This window comes from Podarcis cretensis (genome assembly GCF_951804945.1).
Source record: "Podarcis cretensis genome assembly, chromosome: 8".
NCBI lineage: Eukaryota > Metazoa > Chordata > Lepidosauria > Squamata > Lacertidae > Podarcis > Podarcis cretensis.
Window position 1 is genome coordinate 6,206,195 of NC_137177.1, and position 24,384 is coordinate 6,230,578.

General features: G+C 47.4%; 1 protein-coding gene across 4 annotated transcripts in view; it reads left to right on the forward strand.

Annotated features, from left to right (window-relative positions):
• Window positions 1-6,493: 6,493 nt before the first annotated feature.
• SPRED3 (sprouty related EVH1 domain containing 3) overlaps window positions 6,494-24,384 on the forward strand; it is a 38,163-nt gene continuing 20,272 nt past the window's right edge. The window contains exon 1 of one of the 4 annotated variants that reach the window (XM_079985616.1): window positions 6,494-6,550. The gene's annotated coding sequence lies outside the window, so the exon portion shown is untranslated. The other 3 variants (XM_079985617.1, XM_079985619.1, XM_079985618.1) reach the window with 3 other exon arrangements.

The following is a 24,384-nucleotide window of genomic DNA, read 5'->3' on the forward strand; positions in this document are numbered from 1 at the left end:
CAAACACAAACAATACATTAATTAATTAAGCTTCCAACCTCATAAACATATTGCTTGACTTCCTCTAGTCCATCCCATCTGAATTTCCTTGTAACTGAATGTAGTAGTTTTCCAATATCATTATTCAAAAACAATATTCCAGTTATAGTCAGATTTCTTAACTTTTCTTAATGTTCTAAATCTCATTTATTTAATTAACTCCTAATTTAATCCTAGGCCTATTTGGTACTTTCAGGGAACTTCTAATTTTTAATGTTACAATATTTATTCAAATAGTCTTAAAATTTCTTCCAATCTTCTTAATGCTCCTCTTCTTTCTGGTCGCGGATTCTTCCAGTGAGGTCAGCTAGCTCCATAAAGTCCATCATCTTCATCTGCCATTCTTCCACAGTTGGTAATTCTTGTGTTTTCCACTTCTTGGCTATTAAAATTCAAGCAGCGGTTTTGACATACAAAAATACCTTTACATCTTTCTTGGGCAATTCAAGACCAATTCTCTTCCAACTCTATGATTCTATATGGTGTTTCCTGCTTGGCAGGGGGTTGGACTCGATGGCCCTTGTGGTCTCTTCCAACTCTATGATTCTATGATTCTATGGATGCAAATGGCTCTTGTTGCTGCATGGGATTGTTGCTCTCTTGAGTCACAAGGTTAACCCCCAACATGCACCCCCCCAAAAAGCATGCATTGGGCCCGATTTAAACAAATGGTCAATTAAAATCACCTTGCTGTACGACCAAACAAATAGCTTAAGTGAATTGGGTAAGTTGGCTACATTGCAATGCATTTTCCAGGCGACCCAAAGCTGGCTGAGACAGGGAACCCGTGGTACCCCAAAAACTCCAGCTCCCATCAGCCCCAGCCCAGCATCAGTATTGATCGAGCAGTCACGAAATTAAAAGGTGCCTGCTTCTTGGGAGAAAAGTAATGACAAACCTAGACAGCATCTTAAAAAGCAGAGACATCACCTTGCCAACAAAGGCCCGTATAGTTAAAGCTGTGGTTTTCCCAGTAGTAATGTATGGAAGTGAGAGCTGGACCATAAAGAAGGCTGATTGCCGAAGAATGGATGCTTTTGAATTGTGGTGCTGGAGGAGACTCATGAGAGTCCCATAGACTGCAAGAAGATCAAACCTCTCCATTCTGAAGGAAATCAGCCCTGCGTGCTCACTGGAAGAACAGATCCTGAAGCTGAGGCTACTTTGGCCACCATACGAGAAGAGAAGACTCCCTGGAAAAGACCCTGGTGTTGGGAAAGATGGAGGGCACAAGGAGAAGGGGATGACAGAGGATGAGATGGTGGGACAGTGTTCTCGAAGATACCAGCATGAGTTTGACCAAACTGCGGGAGGCAGTGGAAGACAGGAGTGCCTGGCGTGCTCTGGTCCAGGGGGTCACAAAGAGTCGGACACGACTAAATGACTAAACAACAAGTTCACAGCTGCTGGAGTGCAGTGCTTTCTTGAAATCAGCTAATCAGAGGAAGGAGTCGATTATATTTGCAGTCGTGGCTAAGGAGTAAAGTACCATTTTTGTTCTGGAAAAAAATTCCAAAGCCCTTGAATAGGACCGGTCAAGAGTCACCAAAATAAAAGCAGCAGGTTTCTGAGTCCACCAGAGTTCTTCACTGAGCAAGATGTTCAGTCAAGGAAAAAGCTGGCTTGGTATTGAAGCCACAACATCTGCATAGAATCACAGAATTGTAGACTTGGTCATCTAGTCCAACCCTCTGCGATGCAGGAATCTCAGCTAAAGTTGGTGGCCATATTGCTACCTCCTGCAGGAGTTGGAGTTCCATAGCTGAACCATGTGCTGCATTGAAGAAGCCAAGCAGTGCCAGTAGGAATTGGAGTTCAAACGTTGCAGAAAATAGGATAGGAGCTGTAGTGGATTGCTCAGTGAAGACGCTAAAATAGGCAACTTTCATGCTAGGATTAATAGGGGAAGGAATTGAACACAAATCTGCCGATAATATAATGTCATTCTTCTGAGAAGGGCAGCCAAAATGGTCAAGGGGGTGGAGCTACTCCCCATGAGGAAAATTTGCAGGGTTTGGGACCCTTCAAATAACAGGTGAGGGATGCAGGTGGCGCTGTGAGTTAAACCACAGAGCCTAGGACTTGCTGATCAGAAGGTCGGCGGTTCGAATCCCCACGACGGGGTGAGCTCCCGTTGCTCGGTCCCTGCTCCTGCCAACCTAGCAGTTCAAAGGCACGTCAAAGTGCAAGTAGATAAATAGGTACCGCTCTGGCGGGAAGGTAAACAGCGTTTCCGTGCACTGCTCTGGTTCGCCAGAAGCGGCTTAGTCATGCTGGTCACATGACACGGAAGCTGTACGCCGGCTCCCTCGGCCAATAAAGCGAGATGAGCGCCGCAACCCCAGAGTCAGTCACTACATTTTAATATTTTAATGATTCAATATTTTAATGTTGTATTTTAATCTTGTTTTTAAGTTGTATTCATTCAACTTGTTTTTATTATTGCTTGTTAGCCACCCTGAGCCCGGCCTTGGCTGGGGAGGGCAGGGTATAAATAAAAATTATTATTATTATTATTATTATTATTATTATTATTATTATTATTACTGGACCTAATGGTCAGGGGTCCCTTTACCTTTACCCTTAAATAATAGGTGAGGAAGAGGTTGCATGATTGAAGTGCATACAATTCTGCAGGAGCTTAAGCTGGCCAGACCAAAGGAGCATGACTTGTATGTCTAGACCAGGACATGTTCTGATGAGATGCTCATTTCAACATTTCCCACAGGTGTGCAATGTGGCTGGGGAAAGCCACATGCCATTTTTCAAACGAGATACGTATTTCTGACCAACCACATGCTGCTTTATTCCTCCTGCCACACTGCCGGGCTGGTTTTCGTTCATTAGCCGTGCTCGAATTGACCCAACGTATGATTGCACTGTGAATCGCCATTTTAGGATCAATCGCCTGCGTTGCTACCATCAGGGAGCGGAAATCAAAAGCGGAAATGTGAAAGTGGTGTGTGTGTGTGTGTGTGTGTGTGTCCCGTGGTGCAGCTTGGGAGCCAGAGAGGTGGGTCTCGGGTCTGGACCACTGGTCTGACTCTTGTGTAAGGCAACTTACCTGTGCCCCACATGTCTTTGGATTTTGCAAGGTAACGCTCGCTGGACCTGAACACACTTGCTCCCAGCTCTGCAGTCCATCCCCTCCCAATGCTGCCCGCCTTATTTTGTGCCTTTGAACCGAATGCCCCAGTCACTTGGAAGGGAGAAGCAGAACAGGTAGGGGGACAGCAAGGAGATGAAGGAGCAACAGCAGGGAATTTCAGGATCTGACAGCAGCAGGGACTCTTGAGAAGTGGGCCCTGGCGGATGTCCAGTGATAGCTGTTGTGCTGTCCCTGAGCTTTGTGGCAAAGATCAGGGCCTCTGACCACCATCTGCAGAGCTGCATAGACGCCTCCCACCCATCAATACTGAAGCAGGGTCGCCCACCACCCACAGTTTGAAAGGCACTCAGAAGTCACTCCCTATGGATTAGTTAACGGGTCTTAAAACACCTGTTAGGGACGCGGCTGGCGCTGTGGGTTAAACCACAGAGCCTAGGACTTGCTGATCAGAAGGTCGGTGGTTTGAATCCCCGTGACGGGGTGAGCTCCCGTTGCTCGGTCCCTGCTCCTGCCAACCTAGCAGTTCGAAAGCACATCAAAGTGCAAGTAGATAAATAGGCAACTTTCATGCTAGGGATCATTGGGGAAGGAATTGAACAGAAATCTGCCGATAATATAATGTCATTCTTCTGAGAAGGGCAGCCAAAATGGTCAAGGTGGTGGAGCTACTCCCTATGAGGAAAATTTGCAGGGTTTGGGACCCTTCAAATAACAGGTGAGGGATGCAGGTGGCGCTGTGAGTTAAACCACAGAGCCTAGGACTTGCTGATCAGAAGGTCGGCGGTTCGAATCCCCACGACAGGGTGAGCTCCTGTTGCTCGTTCCCTGCTCCTGCCAACCTAGCAGTTCGAAAGCACGTCAAAGTGCAAGTAGATAAATAGGTACCGCTCCGGCGGGAAGGTAAACGGCGCTGCTCTGGTTCGCCAGAAGTGGCTTAGTCATGCTGGCCACATGACCCAGAAGTTGTACGCCAGCTCCCTCAGCCAATAAAGCGAGATGAGCGCCGCAACCCCAGAGTTAGCCACGACTGGACCTAATGGTCAGGGGTCCCTTTACCTTTACCTAAAACACCTGTTTGTACAAAAAAACCCAGGTAGACACTGGTAACGCTGCAAGTTGTGAATATCCGATGGAGCCAAATGTCAGAAGATTCAGGGCAGCAGGGGTGCCAACTAATAAAATATTGAGGGGGGGAGGTACGCCCTGCCCCACATAGTCTATCACAAGACACACCATTTGAATGGCAATGCCCATCAATTTTAGGGCCCTCCTGGCTCAAATATTTTAGGGGGGAGGGAGTCTTGGCCCCTAGGAGTTGGCTCCTATGCAGGGCAGATAAAATAGAGGATTTCTCCATGCAGCACAGAGTTAAACTATGGAACTCCCTCCTCCCACAGGAAGCAGTGATGGCCAGATTCATGGAGGAGAGGGCTATTTATGGCTACTGGCCAAGGTGGCTGAATCCCAGGTACTGGAAACCAAAGGAGGAGAGACGGGTCTTGGGTTCGAATCTTGCTCGCGGGTTTCCTGCAGGCATCTGGTTGGCCACTGTGGAAACAAGATGCTTGTGCTAGGTGGGCCATTGGCGTCTTCCAACAGGGCTTCTCTCTCTCTCTCTCTCTCTCTCTCTCTCTCTCTCTCTCTCTCCTTCTTTCTTTCTTTCTTTCTTTCTTTCTTTCTTTCTTTGCCAACTCCCACACTGTGTTGGCTGAGGCTGATGGAAGTTGTAGCCTCAAACATCTGGAGGGCACCAGGTTGGCGAATGCTTTTACACACACACACACACCCCTCATTCATACAGCTCTAGAAATCTACACACAACATTGCATGTCTAAAGCATGTCTAAAGCTGAGAGCCAGTGTGGTGTAGTGGTTCAGAGCGGTGGACTCGTAATCTGGGGAACCGGGTTCGCTTCCCCGCTCCTCCACATGCAGCTGCTGGGTGACCTTGGGCCAGTCATACTTCTCTGAAGTATCTCAGTCCCACTCACCTCACAGAGTGTTTGTTGTGGGGGAGGAAGGGAAAGGAGAATGTTAGCCGCTTTGAGACTCCTTAAGGGGAGCGAAAGGCGGGATATAAAATCCAAACTACTCTTCTTCTTCTTCTTCTTCTTCTTCTTCTTCTTCTTCTTCTTCTTCTGTAGCGAGCCTTCTGTCCTGTGTTACCCCAGAAGCAGATGGGCTGTGCTTGCCGGTCAGCAAGCACAGATAGACCATCACCTTGCCAACAAAGGCCCGTATAGTTAAAGCTATGGTTTTCCCAGTAGTGATGTATGGAAGTGAGAGCTGGACCATAAAGAAGGCTGATCACCGAAGAATGGATGCTTTTGAATTCTGGTGCTGGAGGAGACTCTTGAGAGTCCTGTGGACTGCAAGAAGATCAAACCTCTCCATTCTGAAGGAAATCAGCCCTGAGTGCTCACTGGAAGGACAGATCCTGAAGCTGAGGCTCCAAGACTTTGGCCACCTCATGAGAAGAGAAGACTCCCTGGAAAAGACCCTGATGTTGGGAAAGATGGAGGGCACAAGGAGAAGGGGACGACAGAGGACGAGATGGTGGGACAGTGTTCTCGAAGCTACCAGCATGAGTTTGACCAAACTGCGGGAGGCAGTGGAAGATAGGAGTGCCTGGCGTGCTCTGGTTCATGGGGTCACGAAGAGTTGGACACAACTAAATGACTAAACAACAACAACAAGGCAAACTAAGGCCTGTCTCAATCACCTTCTAAATCCGGCCTGCGGACGGTCCGGGAATCAGCGTTTCTTTATATGAGTAGAATGTGTCCTTTTATTTAAAATGCACCTCTGGGTTATTTGTGGGGCATAGGAATTCGTTCATTATTATTTTTCAAAATATAGTCTGGCCCCCCAAAAGGTCTGCTGAAAAAAGTTTGCTGACCCCTGAGATTGTTGTTGTCGTTTAGTCGTGTCGGACTCTTTGTGACCCCCTGGACCAGAGCACGCCAGGCACTCCTGTCTTCCACTGCCTCCCGCAGTTTGCTCAAACCCATGAGATAGACGAATATATCAGAAACGAACAACAACAAAGTTTTCTCTTTGTGCATAGGTGTGCTTTGACATCCATCCAGCCACAAACCTTTCTCTTGCACATCTCCCATTGAGGGCAAAGTGAAGCCCTTCCTTACCCCCCCCCCCCAGGGACAGATGATTGGACGAATAACATTTCTTTCACATTTTCCCTTCTCTCTCTCTCTTCCTCCCCCCCCCGCCTTTTGATCTCTTCTCAGATTATTCCAGGGCATTAGGACCAGGTGGAAACCTCTGTCTACTTCTTCCTTTCTCATCTTTGGATTCTGTCCCCCCCCCCCTTCCCGCCCCCACCCCCAGCTCCTGGCCTTCACCATCGGTGTAAGCGACACACAGTCCTTGCACCCAGGTTTTGGTTAGTATCAGCCTTTGGACCAGGCAATTCTTAACAGCTGCAGGGAGGAAGGAGGCGAGATGGATTGGGGGGGAAGGGGGGGGACAGTAGGCAGAGGTGGGTAGGGGGGGAATGGAGGGGCCCCCAAAATTGTTAGAAACGATGCTAATTTGTCCTAGCTGGGTGGAAGATGGCTGCTAATTTGTCATCCTCTTTATGATGATGAATTGCAACCTATGCATATATATGCATATATCTGGGCATGCATATGAAATTCTAATTGATGGGGGAGGGCGTGGGGGGTGGAGGAGGAGGAGGAAAGAGAGCCAGTCCCATCAACGTGAATATGCGAAGCTAACGTGCTGTAACGGCCATCGATTCACAGTGAGTCATTCTTCCGATATATATATATATATATATATATATATATATATCTTTTCCCTCTCTCTTTAAATATTTCGCTTTTTTCAAATATACGATTATATGAATATGTGTATTTAGAAATCACAAGGGGGGGCATGTCGTGGGTTGCTTTAACAGCCGCCCACCTTTGCTAAGCAATGGAAGAGGTGGATGGAAAAGATAATAATAATAATAATAATATTTTTTATTTATACCCCGCCCTCCCCAGCCAAGGCCGGGCTCAGAGCGGCTTACAAACAATAATAAAAACAAGAAGAATGATTACAACTTAAAAACAAAAATAAAATACAACATTAAAATAATGGAACATTAAAATATTAAAATGTAGCCTCATCGCAGGAGGAGAAGGAAAAGAAAGAAAAAGAGAGAGAGAGAGAGAGAGAGAGGGAATCAAATTGGCTCCAAGCCAAAGGCCAGGCGGAACAACTCTGTCTTACAGGCCCTGCGGAAAGAAATCAGATCCTGCAGAGCCCTGGTCTCATGAGGCAGAGCGTTCCACCGGGCCAGAGCCAGAGTTGAAAAGGCCCTGGCACTGGTTGAAGCCAATCTAACTTCCTTAGGGCCCGGGACCACTAAGGTGTTGCTATTTATGGACCTTGAGGCTCTCCGTGGGGCATACCGGGATAAGAAAATATCACCCCCATTCATAAAAAAACTGTATATTCTTAAAACCTTTTTGCTAGGGTAGCGGGGGGGGGGGTGTGTGTGATTTTATTAATCTTTTTTATCTCTGCTTTTTTATTTAAAAAAACAACAACGGGTGCTTGGTAGCTTTAGCTGTGTTTTCCTTCTTTTAAAAAAGGATATTCCTCCATCCATATACGTGGTGGGTTTGGGGTTGTTGTTTTTTTCAATGAGTCTTTCGTTTTCTTCAGACGACGAAGGTGGGTCTCTCTCTCTCTCTTTTTTATGAATGGGATTCAATCCCACCGGAAAAAAAGAGGGTGGGGGTCTATTTGTTTGTGAATCGAAGCCATTTGCATCTGGATTCATTCATAAAAAGGCAGGGTGCGGATCTAGAAGATTCATGGCGGTGGGCTTGTCATCTTTTGCCTGTCAGTTTTGGATGCGTGAGGAAGGGGGGCTACAAGGGAGGGGGGGCTTTTTAGCAGGCTGTGTCATAGTGGAAGGATCTGGGATCGCTTCTGGGTGTTGTTGGGGTTTTTGTGGCGTTTTTTTACAGCCCTGGAGGTGTTGTTATAGGAGTGGCGTGGGGGGGGGGGGCAGAAATGAGATTTTCCTTGTCTCTCTGTTATTTTTCCTCCTTACAGTTTGATACAAAAAAACTATATGTCTGTTATACATGTATTAATTTCCCTCTGTTCACCTGTTGTTTATTCAAGAAACAGGGACAAAGAACCGAGTCTAGGTCATGTGACCCTCCATTCACAAAAATCCAGCCCAGGGTTTCCATTGAGATGGGCTGAAGGAATAGGCGGCTGGCCCATAGAGACGCGTACCTTTTCCTAAGCCCTCCCGTTCCTAGCGCTGTCAGATAGGGGTAGGGGGCTGAGAAACAGGAGAGGTGGTCGGGTGGTTGGGTCTGCAGCTCTCCAGAAGAAATTGTTGACAGCCCAGAACATACATCTGGCTTGGGAGGGGTGGGGGTGGGGAGGGCACAATTTTATTTTATTTTATTTATTATTATTCCTTCAATATATGCACCAACAACAGACTGCAGCTCTGCAATAAGGTTTGAAACTGGAAGTATGTATTTGAAATGTGAACTGTACTGTATAACCTTCCTTGCCTGGTGGAGGGAGGGGGGGTGGAAATCTCTGTATATTTGTCGTAAAAGGGAATTAGCCGTTTGCATACATTTTCTTTCAATTATGTGATTATAAATGGGGGGGGGATTTGATTCATACAGAGGGGGCTGCAGGACGTGCGTGTTAATTCGTGGCTGCAGGGGAGGGGTAGAATAGATTAGGATTTATTTTCTACCCCCCCCCCACTAGAATAATTTTTTTGCTTACGCCAAGGCCAGAGAGGGATGTGTTTGCATCAAATTTATTTCATGGCATGCTGTGTGTATTTGTGTGTTGGGGCGAGAGGAGAGCATATAATGTTTTTCCTCACCCCCCCCCCTTTTCATAATAATGGTGTCGTTTTTTTCTCTGAATTTGTCCTTATTACAACTGGACGTGTTTAGGATTTGTTTTTTTAAAAACCCCCACAAAACTTTGTATGGAATATATTCACATTTCCCCCCCACCTTCCTTTTGGAAAACAAAAAAGGGGGGGCTATTAGAACATTGTGGGAAAGAAGGGGGGATGTGTTGCGCTGGAAAATGGGGAATTTGCACTGGTTTTGTGCATTTTTCGTGAAAGGGGGATTGTGTATGCTTCAGTTTTTTTAAAAAAAAGTCAGTTAAGAAAAACGCACAAATAAATAGACAATTCCTCTGTTTTTCTTCATTTCTTCCCCTTGCCACATAAAAAAAACCAAGGAATACATCTCTCTACTTTGCCTCAACATCTTTGATCTTGTAATACTTAATGTCGTTTTCCATGGCAACGCATTGTGATGTCACCTGTATGTTGAAAACACTGTGCGTGTGTGTGTGTGTGTGAGTGAGAGAGAGAGAGGTATATATATACATTATATTATATGCAGTGAGGATCTGATATTCCTGTCTTTGACTTTCGTTGCAATGACACCCCCCCAAATTTTTTTTGGGTAGAAAATATACCTTTTGCCTTATCCTGGACAGCTCTGCTATAGATTCTTAGTGATAGAAGTGGGAGAATTGGGGGGGGGGGAATTTTCCTATATGACACAGTGTGGATCCTGGGTTATTTATTCCCTTCACCTTTCTTATCTTTCTCTCCCCCCCCCCTTAAACCTACAATGCAAATCCCTCTTTTGTGCCATTAAAGGCGGAAACAGGGTATGGAGTGTAGAAGGGAAGAATCGAGCTGTTGCTTTCTCACCCATCTATTTTCTGCGCCCAAATTTCCATCATTTTGGTCCCCCGCAATAAAAAGTTGGTAGGTTTTGCTCCGGCAAAGGATGAGAAGGGGCTTTCTCTTGCAGTGAAGCATTTTGCAAAAGAAAACAGGTTTTGTGTTTCTTTCTCCCTGCAAGAAATGTTTAGAGCCATCAGGTTACCAGGATGGAAGGTTTCTCGAGTCGGTTTTGAATGCAGGTTTGGAATACGGCTTAATGGTCGGAGTCAGGTCGGGAACTGGAGGCAAATTCAGTCTTGACTCCTGGTGTTGTTGTCTAGTTTTGGGAAGAGCTTGTGTTGGGTGTCAGGATTCTTGGAGGAAATCTACACAACTGACTTTAAACTGGATTCCGAGTCGGATCTTTTGCCGCAAGGGACGTTCTGCCATTCTGTGTGATTGGGCCTAAGGGTGTCTTAGAATTCCTGGTCTCTTTGCCGACCGATCGTTCCCAGATTCCCAAGATTCTTAGCAGGGGAGCCATGATGGTTAAAATGGTACAGAACTGGCTCTGTGTTTGCCATGTAGACATGACCTTAGCTTTTGCAATGCTGACTCATTGCGTAACCTTGGCTGGTCCTCCCTTCGCATTTCCTCGGACTGTTCAACATTTGGTCGATCCATTGGTTGGAGGGGAAAAAACCGATTAAAATTATTTGGTTCGTTTTTTAAAAAAATGTTCCTGGTTTAATTGGGCCTTGTAATAGTTTTTTAAAAAAACATAAACAAAAAACTGAATACATGCAGCTCGATACAACATGGATGGCATAGGAAAAACATGGAGGGAACATAAAGCCCGTTTTCTCTGACTCACGCGAGAGTGATTGCCTGTTCTAAGATGGTGTCTGCACAGACATGGAAAGAACATGACTTATCTAAAAGCAGCACATGCCTTAAAAACAAAACAAAAACCTGATCTGTTTTATTTGCATGCAGGTTCATGCAGCTTCCATTCATTGATTGCACAAGTTTAATCCATTAATCAGTAAAGGCTTGCTTCCATCAGGCAGCAACCCTGCCTTTTCCCCACCTGTGAAATGGGTACGATGGTGAAGCGATCGCAGCCCCAGTGACGCAGGATAAGATGAGTTCTAATTTGCAGGGCACATAAACCCTCCTTTTAAAAGCCTCTCCTCCAGTGGGGAGAAAGTTGCTTTGAAACCCGGAGTTGTCTTTTCTAAAATGATGCCCTCCTCTCCCCCACCCCCTTTTCCTTTTTAACAAGAGGTGCAGTTCGAGATTTGCATCCGTGAACTTCCTTGCAGGCCTAGTTCTTCGACGACTGAAGCCTACTGGGGTCTCGTCTTGTATGTGGTCAAGAAAACACCCCGTAAGGCAGCGAATGCTGTAGGGGAGCCATGGAATAAGCTAGAGATTGCTGCATGGACAGAGAGCTTTCCAATATGGCTTGACTTTTAATTTCCATCGTCTCTGACAATGGACCGTGTTGCCTGGGGCCGAGGGCAACTGCAATCCGACTCTTCATGACCCCCTGGACCAGAGCACGCCAGCCACTCCTGTCTTCCACTGCCTCCCGCAGTTTGGTCAGACTCATGCTGGTAGCTTCAAGAACACCATCCAACCATCTCATCCTCTGTCGTCCCCTTCTCCTTGTGCCCTCCATCTTTCCCAACATCAGGGTCTTTTCCAGGGAGTCTTCTCTTCTCATGAGGTGGCCAAAGTCTTGGAGCCTCAGCTTCAGGATCTGTCCTTCCAGTGAGCACTCAGGGCTGATTTCCTTCAGAATGGAGAGGTTTGATCTTCTTGCAGTCCATGGGACTCTCAAGAGTCTCCTCCAGCACCATAATTCAAAAGCATCAATTCTTCGGCGATCAGCAATAGACTTGTAGGGTAGTCCAGTCCCCTGCAATGCGGCCCCAACATGGGGCTCGAACCCATGATCCTAAGGTTCAGAGTCTCCTGCTACTTGCCACAGTCGCTGTGTCCTTCTTCCAACGTCAGAGGCAGTATGCCTCTGAATCCCAGTTGCTGGGAATCATCAAATTATGGGGTTCGAAGGGACCCCACGAGTCATCTAGTCAGTCCCTCTGCATTGTAGGAATCTCATGTAAGGCATCCCTGACAGATGGCCACTGAACCTCTGCTTAGGAGAGTCCACCGCCTCTTGTGGGAGTCTGTTCCACCGTCTTCACAGCTCTTACTGTCAGAAAATTCTTCCTGGTATTTAGTCGGAATCTCCTTTCTTGCAAGTTGAAGCCGTTGTTTTGGTTCCTACCATAGCTGTCAACCTTCCCTTTTTTTGTGGGAAATTCCCTTATTCCAGCGCCATTTCCCGCTGCTTCCCGCTGCTATCTCGGATTGTTAGATATCCCGTAGACTTTCCCTGGGACAGGTGAGTCTGCTGATCCCTTATTTTCAAATCTGAAAGTTGACAGCTATGTTTCCTACCCACCAGAGCAGGAGAATACAAGCTTGCTCCCTCTTCCATGTTGACAGCCTTTCGAGATATTTGAAGGCAGCTATCCTGTCTCCTGTGGGACGCGGCTGGCGCTGTGGGTTAAACCACAGAGCCTAGGACTTGCTGATCAGAAGGTCAGCGGTTCGAATCCCTGCGACGGGGTGAGCTCCCGTTGCTCGGTCCCTGCTCCTGTCAACCTGGCAGTTCGAAAGCACGTCAAAGTGCAAGTAGATAAATAGGTACCACTCCAGCGGAAAGGTAAATGGCGTTTTCATGCAGTGCTCTGGTTCGCCAGAAGCGGCTTAGTCATGCTGGCCACATGACCCGAAAGCTGTACGCCGGCTCCTTCGGCCAATAATGCGAGATGAGTGCCGCAACCCCAGAGTCGGTCACGACTGGACCTAATGGTCAGGGGTCCCTTTACCTTTACCTATCCTGTCTCCTCTCAATCTCCTCTTTTCCAGGCTCAGCATACCCAGCTCCTTCAACCATTCCTCATCAGGCTTGGCTTCTAGACCTTTGATCACCTTGGTTGCCTTCCTCTGCACACATTCACAAGTGGAAAGGATGCTCTCGCACTCAGGCCTTCCTTCCAGGCTTCCCATTGGGGCATCTGGTTGGCCGCTGTGAGAACAGGACACTGGGCTATAAGGGCCTCAGGCCTCATCCAGCAGGGCTCGTCTTAGGTTCTTAATAATAACAATAACAAATTTTATTTATACCCCGCCCTCCCCAGCCAAGACCAGGCTCAGGGCGGCTAACAACCAATAATAAAAACAAGTTGGTTGAAATACAACTTAAAAAACAAGATTAAAATACAACATTAAAACATTAAGATGCAGCCTCTTCACAGGAGGAGAAAGGAATAAAGAAAGAGGGGGAGGGAATCAAGTCGATTCCAAGCCAAAGGCCAGGGTAAACAACTCTGTCTTACAGGCCCTGCGGAAAGAAATCAGATCCCGCTGGACCCTGGTCTCATGAGGCAGAGCGTTCCACCAGGCCGAGGCCAGTGTTGAAAAGGCCCTGGCTCTGGTTGAGGCTAATCTGACTTCCTTAGGGCACCTCTAGGGTGTTGCTATTTATGGACCTTAAGGTCCTCCGTGGGGCATACCGGGAGAGGTGGTCCCATAGGTACGAGGTATTTAAGAGTCTAATCCAATGGTAGCCAACCTGGTGCCTTTCAGATGTTGCGGGACTACAACTCCCACCATCCATCTCTGCTTTCTACGCTGCCTGGGGCCGATGGGGAATTGTCGCCGGACAATATCCGGAGGCTGGTTACCCCTGGCCTGGGAGCAGAGGCAACCCTACTTTGGAGCAGGCACTTAAAAAGAGACCCTGCGGGATCCAGACTACAGGTCCATCTGCTGCAATCCTCCATCTGTGTTCTGTCTCCAGCATCAGGTCTTAAGAGCTACACTGGCTCAAAGCACAAGGAGTCCCAGGTGGGCACTTCCGGTGTCATCAAAAACATGTGGAACCAGAGACAATGGCAGGGCAGCGGGGTAACTCAGTCGGTAAGAGACTCTTAATCTCAGGGTCCTGGGTTTGAGCCCAACGTTGGGCAAAGGGTTCCTGCATGACTTTTCTGAATGCCCCCCTCCCTGCCCGCGGACTGTCTCGCCAGAGTGGTGCATGCTCTACTTATCTCCCGCTTGGACTACTGCAATGCGCTCTACGTGGGGCTACCTTTGAAGGTGACCCAGAAACTGCAATTAATCCAGAATGTGGCAGCTAGACTGGTGACTGGGAGCAGCCACCGAGACCACATAACACCGGTCCTAAAAGACCTACATTGGCTCCCAGCATGTTTCCGAGCACAATTCAAAGTGTTGGCGCTGACGTTTAAAGCCCTAAACGGCCCCGGTCCAATATATCTGAAGGAGCGTCTCCAGCCCCATCGTTCTGCCTGGACTCTGAGGTCCAACACTGAGGGCCTTCTGGCGGTTTCCTCCCTACGAGAAGTGAGGTTACAGGGAACTAGACAGAGGGCCTTCTCGGTAGTGGCGCCCGCCCTGTGGAACACCCTCCCATCAGATGTCAAGTAAATAAGCAGCTATCCTATTTTTTAAAGACATCTGAAGGCAGCCCTGTTTAGGGAAGTTTTTAATATTTATTGCTATCTTGTTTTTAACACTCGATTGGGAGCCGCCCAGGGTGGCTGGGGAAACTCAGCCAGATGGGCGGGATAGAAATAATAAAATATTATTATTATTAAGAACGTAGGAAGGGGCCAGCAGGATCAGGCCAGTGGCCTCACCAGGCCTCACCAGGCGGGCGTCCTGTTCTCACAGTGGCCAACCTATTGCCTGTGGGGAAACCCACAAGTGGGTTTAGAGCGCAAAAATACTCTTCCCCCACTTGCGGTTCCCAGACACTGGTATTCTGAAGCATCTCTGCCTCCGACTCAGTCGGTGGTACTCGGGGTTGTGGGTTTGAGTCCCCACGTTGGGCAAAAGATTCTCGCATTGTAGGGGGTTGGACTAGATTACACTTGTGCCCCCTTCCAACTCTACAGTTCTGCTGTTCTTAAGCCATTGTGGCTAGTAGCCTTTGATAGCCCTGTCCTCCCCAAATTTGCCTAATTCTCTTTTAAAGGGCGGCTGAGCCACAGAGATGTACCGTATTTTTTTGCTCTATAAGACTCACTTTTTCCCTCCTAAAAAGTAAGGGGAAATGTGTGTGCATCTTATGGAGCGAATGCAGGCTGCGCAGCTATCCCAGAAGCCAGAACAGCAAGAGGGATTGCTGCTTTCACTGCGCAGCGATCCCTCTTGCTGTTCTGGCTTCTGAGATTCAGAATATTTTGTTTCTTGTTTTCCTCCTCCAAAAACTAGGTACGTCTTGGGGTCTGGTGCGTCTTATAGAGTGAAAAATACAGTAATTTCCAGAGGGGGTGTGGGTGAGGTGCTTGATGTGGCAACAGTTTGTGGACTCCCCAAGAAAGGGGCAGGTGACGACGGCCTGTCACAGAGTCTGCCGGACCGCAGTTCAACTGGGTAAGCGTTGTACACAGCACCAAGGAAAAGAACAGCTTATGAATCCAATCCTGGGTTTCACTGCGGTGTATATACACCCCTTGCTGGTTTCATAGAGTCCCCTCTAGGACTGTAATTGTTTGCAATAGAGAGATTTATTTTATTTTAAGGGATCCTTGCTAAGCTACGGTTGTTGGCCTTCTTTAGAGGCAGCCATGATGCTCAAAACTGTGTCGTGTTGCGTAGGTACAACCCAGCCTCTGCACCTCGAGGCGGCTAAATCAGAAGGCTGTTGGGTATTTTTAAATCGCAAAACTTTCTCCGGTGTCTCGTGTACCTTTGCTCCCTAAAATTGACTCCGGCACAAAAACCGCTTCCTGGAACATCCTGTGACGCTTCAGAAATATATAAAGGTTTGAGAATGAAGGATGGATCTGGTCGAAATTGCCTGCCCAAAAAAACCCACACATCTGCCTTGGCTGCTCAGGTTTCGGGGGAGTTCCGGTTTGGATTTTCTGAACCACAGACCATGGAGCCAATCCCCCCAAAAAACCCTCCGCAGAAAATATATTGGAGTCAGTGTGCAGTGACACCCCTAATCTTGCAGCTGGAATAAATTGGTTACATTATTATCAGGAACTGGAAGGTTGACAGATTGGGGGGGGGGAATTGTGGAGAAATTACAAATATCTGTTGCGGTGGGTCAAATGCGATGAGTGGTTTAGGTTGTGTGTTTGTGGAAGGTGCATCATCTCCCCCCCCCCAAAAAAAAGCTCTCAAAAGCCTCAGTACACCTCCCTGTTTACCTTGTGCCCGTAAAAATATGCATACAATATATGCATTTTTTTTGCATTTTGTGCCATTCTTTGACAGAAACTAGCCTCGCTTCCTTTCCTTTCCTTTCCGATGTCTTTGTCAAGCGCTCATAAGGACTAGCGCCTTGTTTCTTAATTTAAAAAACAATCCCTAGCTCTGAGAACTAAGATGCTCAGCATCCAGCAAAAGCTGCTACTCTTTTGCTATAGAGGCCGCAGCGTCCTGTTCTTCCCAGGGACAACTTGCGAGCCAGGCGATTCAGCCTGCTACCCCCTTAAGCCTTCCTGCCAGGCCTCTTAACAGAAGTCTGCTCCTTGCTGCCGTTACACTGAAGCAGAAGGAAGTTGCCTCTTCATCCCTCCTTTGCGTTCTGCCTCTTAATGCATTGTTCCTTGGTATCGCTGCATGCAAACAGGCTTCGTGATCTGTGCAGGGGTGTATTTTAAATCTGTTTACCATACATGCAAACTTCCTCTTCCAGTAGGCTGGGCTGTTCTTTTCATCAGAGAGAGAGTGTGAGAATGAATATGTGGCACCCCTTTAAAAATGTGGCTAAATATACTTTAGTGCACAGAAATTAGTGGGGGGGGGGGGGAGAGAGAGGGAGAATTTCAAATCTGCGCAAGAAAATTGTTTCACAGGTTGTGATGAGCGGGGGGGGGAGCGAAGGTATCAAAAAGAGGAAAGTGCGAGGGGAGACAACTGGGTGTGCAGAAGGGCACCTTGCCTTTAAAAAAAATAAAAATAAATAAGTGAAATCAAAAATTAATTTAAAAGAGGGCTTGGGGAAGGAGAAGCCTTTGCAAGGCACCTGGCCAGACGGACTTGGCTAGAGCGAAGGAGCCTACACTGCTTTGGTAACTACCGTATTTTTTGCTCCATAAGACTCACTTTTTCCCTCCTAAAAAGTAAGGGGAAATGTGTGTGCGTCTTATGGAGCGAATGCAGGCTGCACAGCTATCCCAAAAGCCAAAGGCCAGATGCTTTCCCTGCGCGGCGATCCCTCTTGCTGTTCTGGCTGCTGGGATTCAGAATATTTTTTCCCTTGTTTTCCTCCTCCAAAAACCAGGTGCGTCTTGTGGTCTGGTACGTCTTATAGAGCGAAAAATACGGTACTTTGTGTAGTGAACATGGAGTGTGTGTTTGTGTTAAAAAGGGGCAACTTCGGCTGATTATTTGAGGGAAGGGACCTGTAAACTGAAATCCACGCATATATGGTTACTGAGGCTGTATGTCCATTCGAAAGCGTTGCTGTAATGGAAAATGTCGTCCCCTCGCCCCTTAAGCTGGCCTTTCCTTCTAACGGCGTGCAGTTTTCTTCTGTTTATCAAACTGTACATTTTTTTCCTTTCTCTCCCGTTTCCTTCAGTATTTCGAAAAGGGCATTTCTGCCGAGGTTTGGGTGGTACGTGGCTGTCTTTGATCAACTAAAATTTGGGTGATTCATCCATGGGCGTCTCCAGGTTTTCATTCGCGTGATGGTGGCAGGTTAGGGCTTTTCAGAGGGGGGGGCGGTGGAACCTGCCAGCCCCCCCCCCTTTGGAACCAATTCGTCGGCTGGTGCAGAATTACTCCAGAACTGCTCTTGAGTCAGGCGCATGGCAGTAGCACCAGGAATTTGCCACGCTTGCTGTCTGGGGTCTGCAGACGATGCTTTTCAGAGAAATATTTATTCTCGGCCTCCCAAGCAGGTGAGGGCCACTTCTGCAGGGTGGCTGACTTTTCCGACGTGGAATAAATCTGAACGCAGCCGTTTCCCGACTGCACATTTTGCTGTCTGCAAGTGGCACATGCTTTAAGCCCTGGTTTAGGAGCACTGCTGTGCAGAGCCAGCCCGAGACCTTCTTGAGGACTAGCCTCTTAGGACTGGATCTCGCCTGGATTAAAGATCTTCTCGGTGTTGCTTTTTGATCCACGGACATCCCGTTGTGGAAGCCGTACACCAGGCTTAAATTGGTTGAAAGGTTGTTAGAAATGGCCTTGCGCTGCCGGACCAAAACACCATCAAACCCAGTGTTCTGCTCCCGGCAGTGGTCAGCCAGATATTCCTGGGGCCATTATTTTCTAGAAGTCCCTGATACTCTTCTGTCTGAGAATGCAATTTCTCCAGTCTTAGGTTTTTGGAGAAATTGCATTCTCAGATAGATGTTCCTGGGGAGCTGAGGCAAGCCGTAGATGTTTCAACCCAGTGCGCTGTCTCCGGTGTTTTGTTGTCGTCGTTGTCCGTGAGCCAAGGAGGATGTCAAAATGGCTCTTCCTGGAGAAGCAGGTTTTCTCTGGGCTCTGATCCGCATCAGTAGCCGAAGCAGGTAGAACGTTTTGAAGGTGGCCCAAGGGAGGGCGTGTTAACAAGCAGAGGACCAGGTATTGGGGCTGACAGAGACCCACTTTAATCCTCTTGCTAAGGGACCAGGCCAGAGGCAGCAGCTTTTTAAAAGGTACACTGGTGGCTCCTTGTGTTCCCTGTTCACTGCAGGCCTGGAAGCTGCAGTGACCCTGTTCGGCCACCTGCAGGGGTGGCGCTGCAGAGCAGCCGAGGTAAAGCCGCGGAGAAATCAAGTACAGTGGTACCTCGGGTTACATATGCTTCAGGTTACATACGCTTCAGGTTACATACGCTTCAGGTTACATATGCTTCAGGTTACAGACTCCGCTAACCCAGAAATAGTACCTCGGGTTAAGAACTTTGCTTCAGGATGAGAACAAAAATTGCGCGGCGGCAGCGGGAGGCCCCATTACCTAAAGTGGTGCTTCAGGTTAAGAACAGTTTCAGGTTAAGAACGGACCTCTGGAACGAATTAAGTACTTAACCCGAGGTACCACTGTACCAGAGTCCTTGGGCGCCGTGCCATTGCGTTGCCGGCAGGTAGATGCTTTGCAAAACGACGCCCGCTTCGCCAGCCCTAGATACAAACCGAGCAGCGTCCTAATCAAGGGCCTGATCCACCACCAGGTAGCCCTTCAAACAGGATCCTTTGAGACGAGTGGGAGCTGCACAAGAGCACCGCCACGCCAGAAGTTGGCAACCTGTGCTCCGGCTGGGCTGGACGGGCCTTGGCATGTGTGCATGTTTGTGTATCTTTGGAACTCCCTGCCGATGGACACCTGGCACGCTTCTTCACTGCAGCCTTTCTTCCTGCCTGCTAAAAACATTTCTGTTTACGCAAGCCTACCCAGACGCGGGTGGCGCTGTAGGTTAAACCACAGAGCCTAGGACTTGCCTATCAGAAGGTCGGCGGTTCAAATCCCCGTGACGGGGTGAGCTCCCGTTGCTCGGTCCCAGCTTCTGCCAACCTAGCAGTTCGAAAGCACGTCAAAGTGCAAGTAGATAAATAGGTACCATTCCAGTGGGAAGGTAAACGGCATTTCCGTGCGCTGCTCTGGTTCGCCAGAAGCGGCTTTAGTCATGCTGGCCACATGACCCGGAAGCTGTACGCCAGCTCCCTTGGCCAATAAAGCGAGATGAGCGCCGCAACCCCAGAGTCAGTCACAACTGGACCTAATGATCAGGGGTCCCTTTACCTTTACCCAGTCACGTAGGTTTTTTCACCTGCTGAATTTAATTCTTTTCTGGGATGTTTTAAATAATAATGTTTTAACTGTTTCAACGAATAATGCGGATGTTTATCATGCATATAGTCATCATCCCTGGCCATTGGTTCTGCTGTCTGGGGGTTGGGATTCCAGCAAGATCTGGCGGGGGGGGGGGACATGTCTCCTTTTCTGGATTTGCAGAATAAAGTCACATGCTAAAAAGTTGCAACGCGACTTGGGAATTCAAAAGATCGTTTGGTGAAATGAATACGATTTGCTTTTGCCTGGCAAGTCAAAAATGTGTGCAAAGTTGCATAGAAATCGTTAAAACGGGATTGCCAAGTGCTTGCAATTCTGTTATATCTTGTCGTTATTTAGCATTACCTGGCATTTTGCAGAAGCTAAAATTAAAACGCTTTCCTTTTCCTAAAGCAGCTTATATGCTTCTTTGCCAGATGCAGACTTTCCAAGCGAAATGTTGTCCAGTCACAAAATAGAAGGGGGATTTGAATTCCTCACACCCCAAAGCATATTTTGAAGACCCTTAAAAAATTTAAACCCCCCCCCCCAAAGGACACACCCTACTGTAGGAAGGCCAATACCTCAACACTGACTAGATTACTTCCGGGTTTTGCCGCTCGCGCATGCGCAGGCGCTCAAAATGATGTCATGCGCAGTAACAGCGAATTGCGGCACGCGCAGACGCAGGTTGCATTCTGCTCATGATGCGAACAGGGCTCCAGAATGGAATATTTCAAATTGGTTTTTCCCCCCTTTTATGTTTTTACTGTAATTTTACTGGTGTTAGCTGTCCTGAGCCTGGCTCTGGCCGGGGAGTGCGGGGTATAAAAAACTGTTTTATTATTATTATTATTATTATTATTAGATTATGATGATGCTTTTACAAAACTCTGTGCCGTACTCCACATAGGCTGGGGGTAGGAAAACAAGATATGAATGGAACTCATGGTTAGATTACTGCAATGAGCTCTCTGTGGGGCTGCCCTTGGGGTCTGTCCGGAGGCTTCAGCTGGTGCAGAATGCAGTGTTTAGGTTGCTTGTGGGGGGGGGGAGGGGGAACTGCCTCCGGCATATACCATATTTTATGCTCTATAAGACTCATTTTTTCCCTCCTAAAAAGTAAGGGGAAATGTGTGTGCGTCTTATGGAGCGAATGCAGGCTACACAGCTAGCACAGAAGCCAGAACAGCAAGAGGGATTCCTGCTTTCACTGCGCAGCAATCCCTCTTGCTGTTCTGGCTTCTGAGATTCAGAATATGTTTTTTCTTGTTTTCCTTCTTCAAAAACTAGGTGCGTCTTATGGTCTGGTGCGTGTTATAGAGCGAAAAATACGGTAACACCCTGCACATGTTGTTACTAACATGTGAGTCCCTGTGCAGCCCGAGACCAAATTACTTGTGTAACGACCTTGCCCTGTATCAACCAGCAGATATCTATGGTCTGCAGCACAGTCTCTGCGGCAAGTCCCAAAGAACTCAGTTACTCGGTGCAGGGTTTTTAGTGTGGCAGCCCCTGCCCTGTGGAATACCATCCCTGTTGAGGAGAAACGGCCGACGTCTGTTGCCTGCTCTTCCTGGAAGCAGCCAAAGACTTTTGCTTCCCCACAGCTGGATAAACAGTTCAGGACCCCGTGTCCGCTTCTAAAGGCTTCAGTCCCGTCGTCAATGTTATTTGTTTGTTTCTGTGTTTCGAACTGTTTTTAATTATTTTGCCGTGAGACGGTGGTTCAGAAAGCGATCAATAAGTCAGTGTTAAAAATAATAATTACGTATCTTTAGGTGCCGGGAAAAAGCTTTTTATTTTTTCCCATCAGGACTTTTGCTTTTAATTATCTGTGGCCTTTTGCTGGAAGTGGGGTGTTTCAATCTATTTTTTAATAAACAGAATTCTCTTTTAGATTAGGTTTTTTAAAAAAAATGCTGGGTTTAACGTATGTTGGTGTTCGTTTAAAATATTGTAAGTCGCTTCGAGTTGCCATGGCAAAAAAAAAATGTGACAATTAAATTTCATAAATCATAATGATGCCACATTTTTAAAGACCCCTTGCAAAAACCCCGCACGCACATCTTCACCTGCGTTCAAAGTGTTGAATGCCACATCTTCTGGGCATAAACAGGTGTACATTTCAACCAACTTGTGCAAGTAGATGAGGACGAACGCTGAATAAACAGTCGTCTGACGGTTTGCCTGCCTACAGGAGCTGTCACTGCTCTGCATCTGCCTGCCTCCTTTATTTATGCTATTGCACATGTTCAGCTAGTTTTCCACCCTCGTATCTCTCCCTTTTTTATTTATTTTTTTGCTTACACTCTCTTATCAAGGATGTCTCTGAATGTGCTGCGCAGCGACTGCACCCAGAGGCCTCCTTGTACGAGATCGAAACCAGCGTCCTCCGCCTCCTTTTCCTCCCAGTCAAGGCGACATCTCCCCACCCCACCCCCAACCTGCCCCACCCCCCAAGCAATTTAATGATTAACTTTGCGAACAAGGTACCGAAAAAACATCTGCTTGCTATAAGAATCAGATTAGATCAGAGTTTGCATAACGCTCGGCAGCTGAGGCTGCTGTTACAGTGACTAGGAGAGGGCACATCTAAAGCCAGCTGCCTTTTGCTAACATTTGGCCAAGACACAAGCACGGCACCTGATTAGCATGCAGAACGTCCCAGGTTCAAGCCCTGCCTTCTCCAGATACGTTTTTTTAAAAAAGAGGTCTTAAAAGATGGGTTAGACCAGGGGTCAGCAACCTTTTTCAGCCGTGGGCCAGTCCACCGTCCCTCAAAACATGGGGTGGGCCGAACTGTAATTTTTTTTTAGGGGGGGTGTGTATGAATTCCTATGCCCCACAAATAACCCAGAGATGCATTTTAAATAAAAGCACACATTCTTCTTGTTGTTGTTGTTTAGTTGTTTAGTCGTGTCCGACTCTTCGTGACCCCCTGGACCAGAGCAAGCCAGGCCCTCCTGTCTTCCACTGCCTCCCGCAGTTTGGGCAAACTCATGTTTGTAGCTTCGAGAACACTGTCCAACCATCTCGTCCTCTGTCGTCCCCTTCTCCTTGTGCCCTCCATCTTTCCCAACATCAGGGTCTTTTCCAGGGAGTCTTCTCTTCTCATGAGGTGGCCAAAGTCTTGGAGCCTCAGCTTCAGGATCTGTCCTTCCAGTGAGCACTCAGGGCTGATTTTCTTAAGAATGGAGACATTTGATCTTCTTGCAGTCCATGGGACTCTCAAGAGTCTCCTCCAGCACCAGAATTCAAAAGCATCCATTCTTCGGCGATCAGCCTTCTTTATGGTCCAGCTCTCACTTCCATACATCACTACTGGGAAAACCAGAGCTTTAACTATACGGACCTTTGTTGGCAAGGGGATGTCTCTGCTTTTTAAGATGTAAAATTGAGAGTGCCATAAGAAAGCTGCAGTGATAGCGCAGGATAGTGCGCAACTTCTGCCTTCTGGAAGTAGGTACAGGGTTATAAAGACTAGGACTAGCTGCCTGAGAAACAGTTTCTACCCAAATGCGATTTTGGTTTTAAATACAGTGTAAAGAGTCTCTGTGGGAGTATATTGTACAATGGTACCTTGGGTTAAGTGCTTAATTCGTTCTGGAGGTCCGTTCTTAACCTGAAACTGTTCTTAACCTAAAGCACATCACTTTAGCTAATGGGGCCTCCTGTTGCTGCCGCGCCACCGGAGCCCGATTTCTGTTCTTATCCTGAAGCAAAGTTCTTAACCTGAAGCACTATTTTTGGGTTAGTGGAGTCTGTAACCTGAAGCGTATGTAACCTGAGGTACCACTGTATTTAAAAATGGGGATAGCAGGCTTGTTGGGTTTTGAATGTCTTATGTAGATTTTTCAATTTCATTGTTCTGTGTGGGACAATGACAATAAAGATTATCGTATCGTAAAAACACCAGGCAGGCCCCACAAATAACCCAGAGATGCATTTTAAATAAAAGAACACATTCTACTCATGTAAAAACATGCTGATTCCCGGACTGTCCGCAGGCAGGATTGAGAAGGCGATTGGGCTGGATCCGGCCCCCGGGCCTTAGGTTGCCTACCCCTGGCTTAGACCCCAGAAAGTTATTAGGCCAGCCTTTGCCAACCTGGTGCCCTCTGAATGTTTTGAACGACAACTCCCATCAGCCCACAGCTGATGTTTTGTAGTGCAAGCCTGATGAGGAACGGTTGAAGCAGTTGGGTATGTTTAGCCTGGAAAAGAGGAGACTGAGAGGAGATAAGAGAGCCATCTTCAAATATCTGAAGGGCTGTCACATGGAAGAGGGAGCAAGCTATACAGTAAAGGTTCGCTATCTATGCTAGCATTTGATTGAGTTGGAGTGAGACTGAGTTGAGAAATAAGACTAAGAGCACATATTGACATAGGAATGTACAGTGGTGCCTCGCAAGACGAAATTAATCCGTTCCGTGAGGCTCTTCGTATAGCGGTTTTTTCGTCTTGCGAAGCAAACTCATTGACAGCTTAGCGGATTAGCGCTATTAGCGGTTTAGCGGCTTTTAGCGGATCAGCTGATGAGCGGCTTAGGAAAAGGGGGGGAAAGGGGGGGAAACCCGCAGGAACTTGCAAGACATTTCGTCTTGCGAAGCAAGCCCATAGGGAAATTCATTTTGCGAAGCGCCTCCAAAATGGAAAACCCTTTCGTTAGCGGGTTTTCCGTCTTGCGAGGCGTTCGTCTTGCGGGGCACCACTGT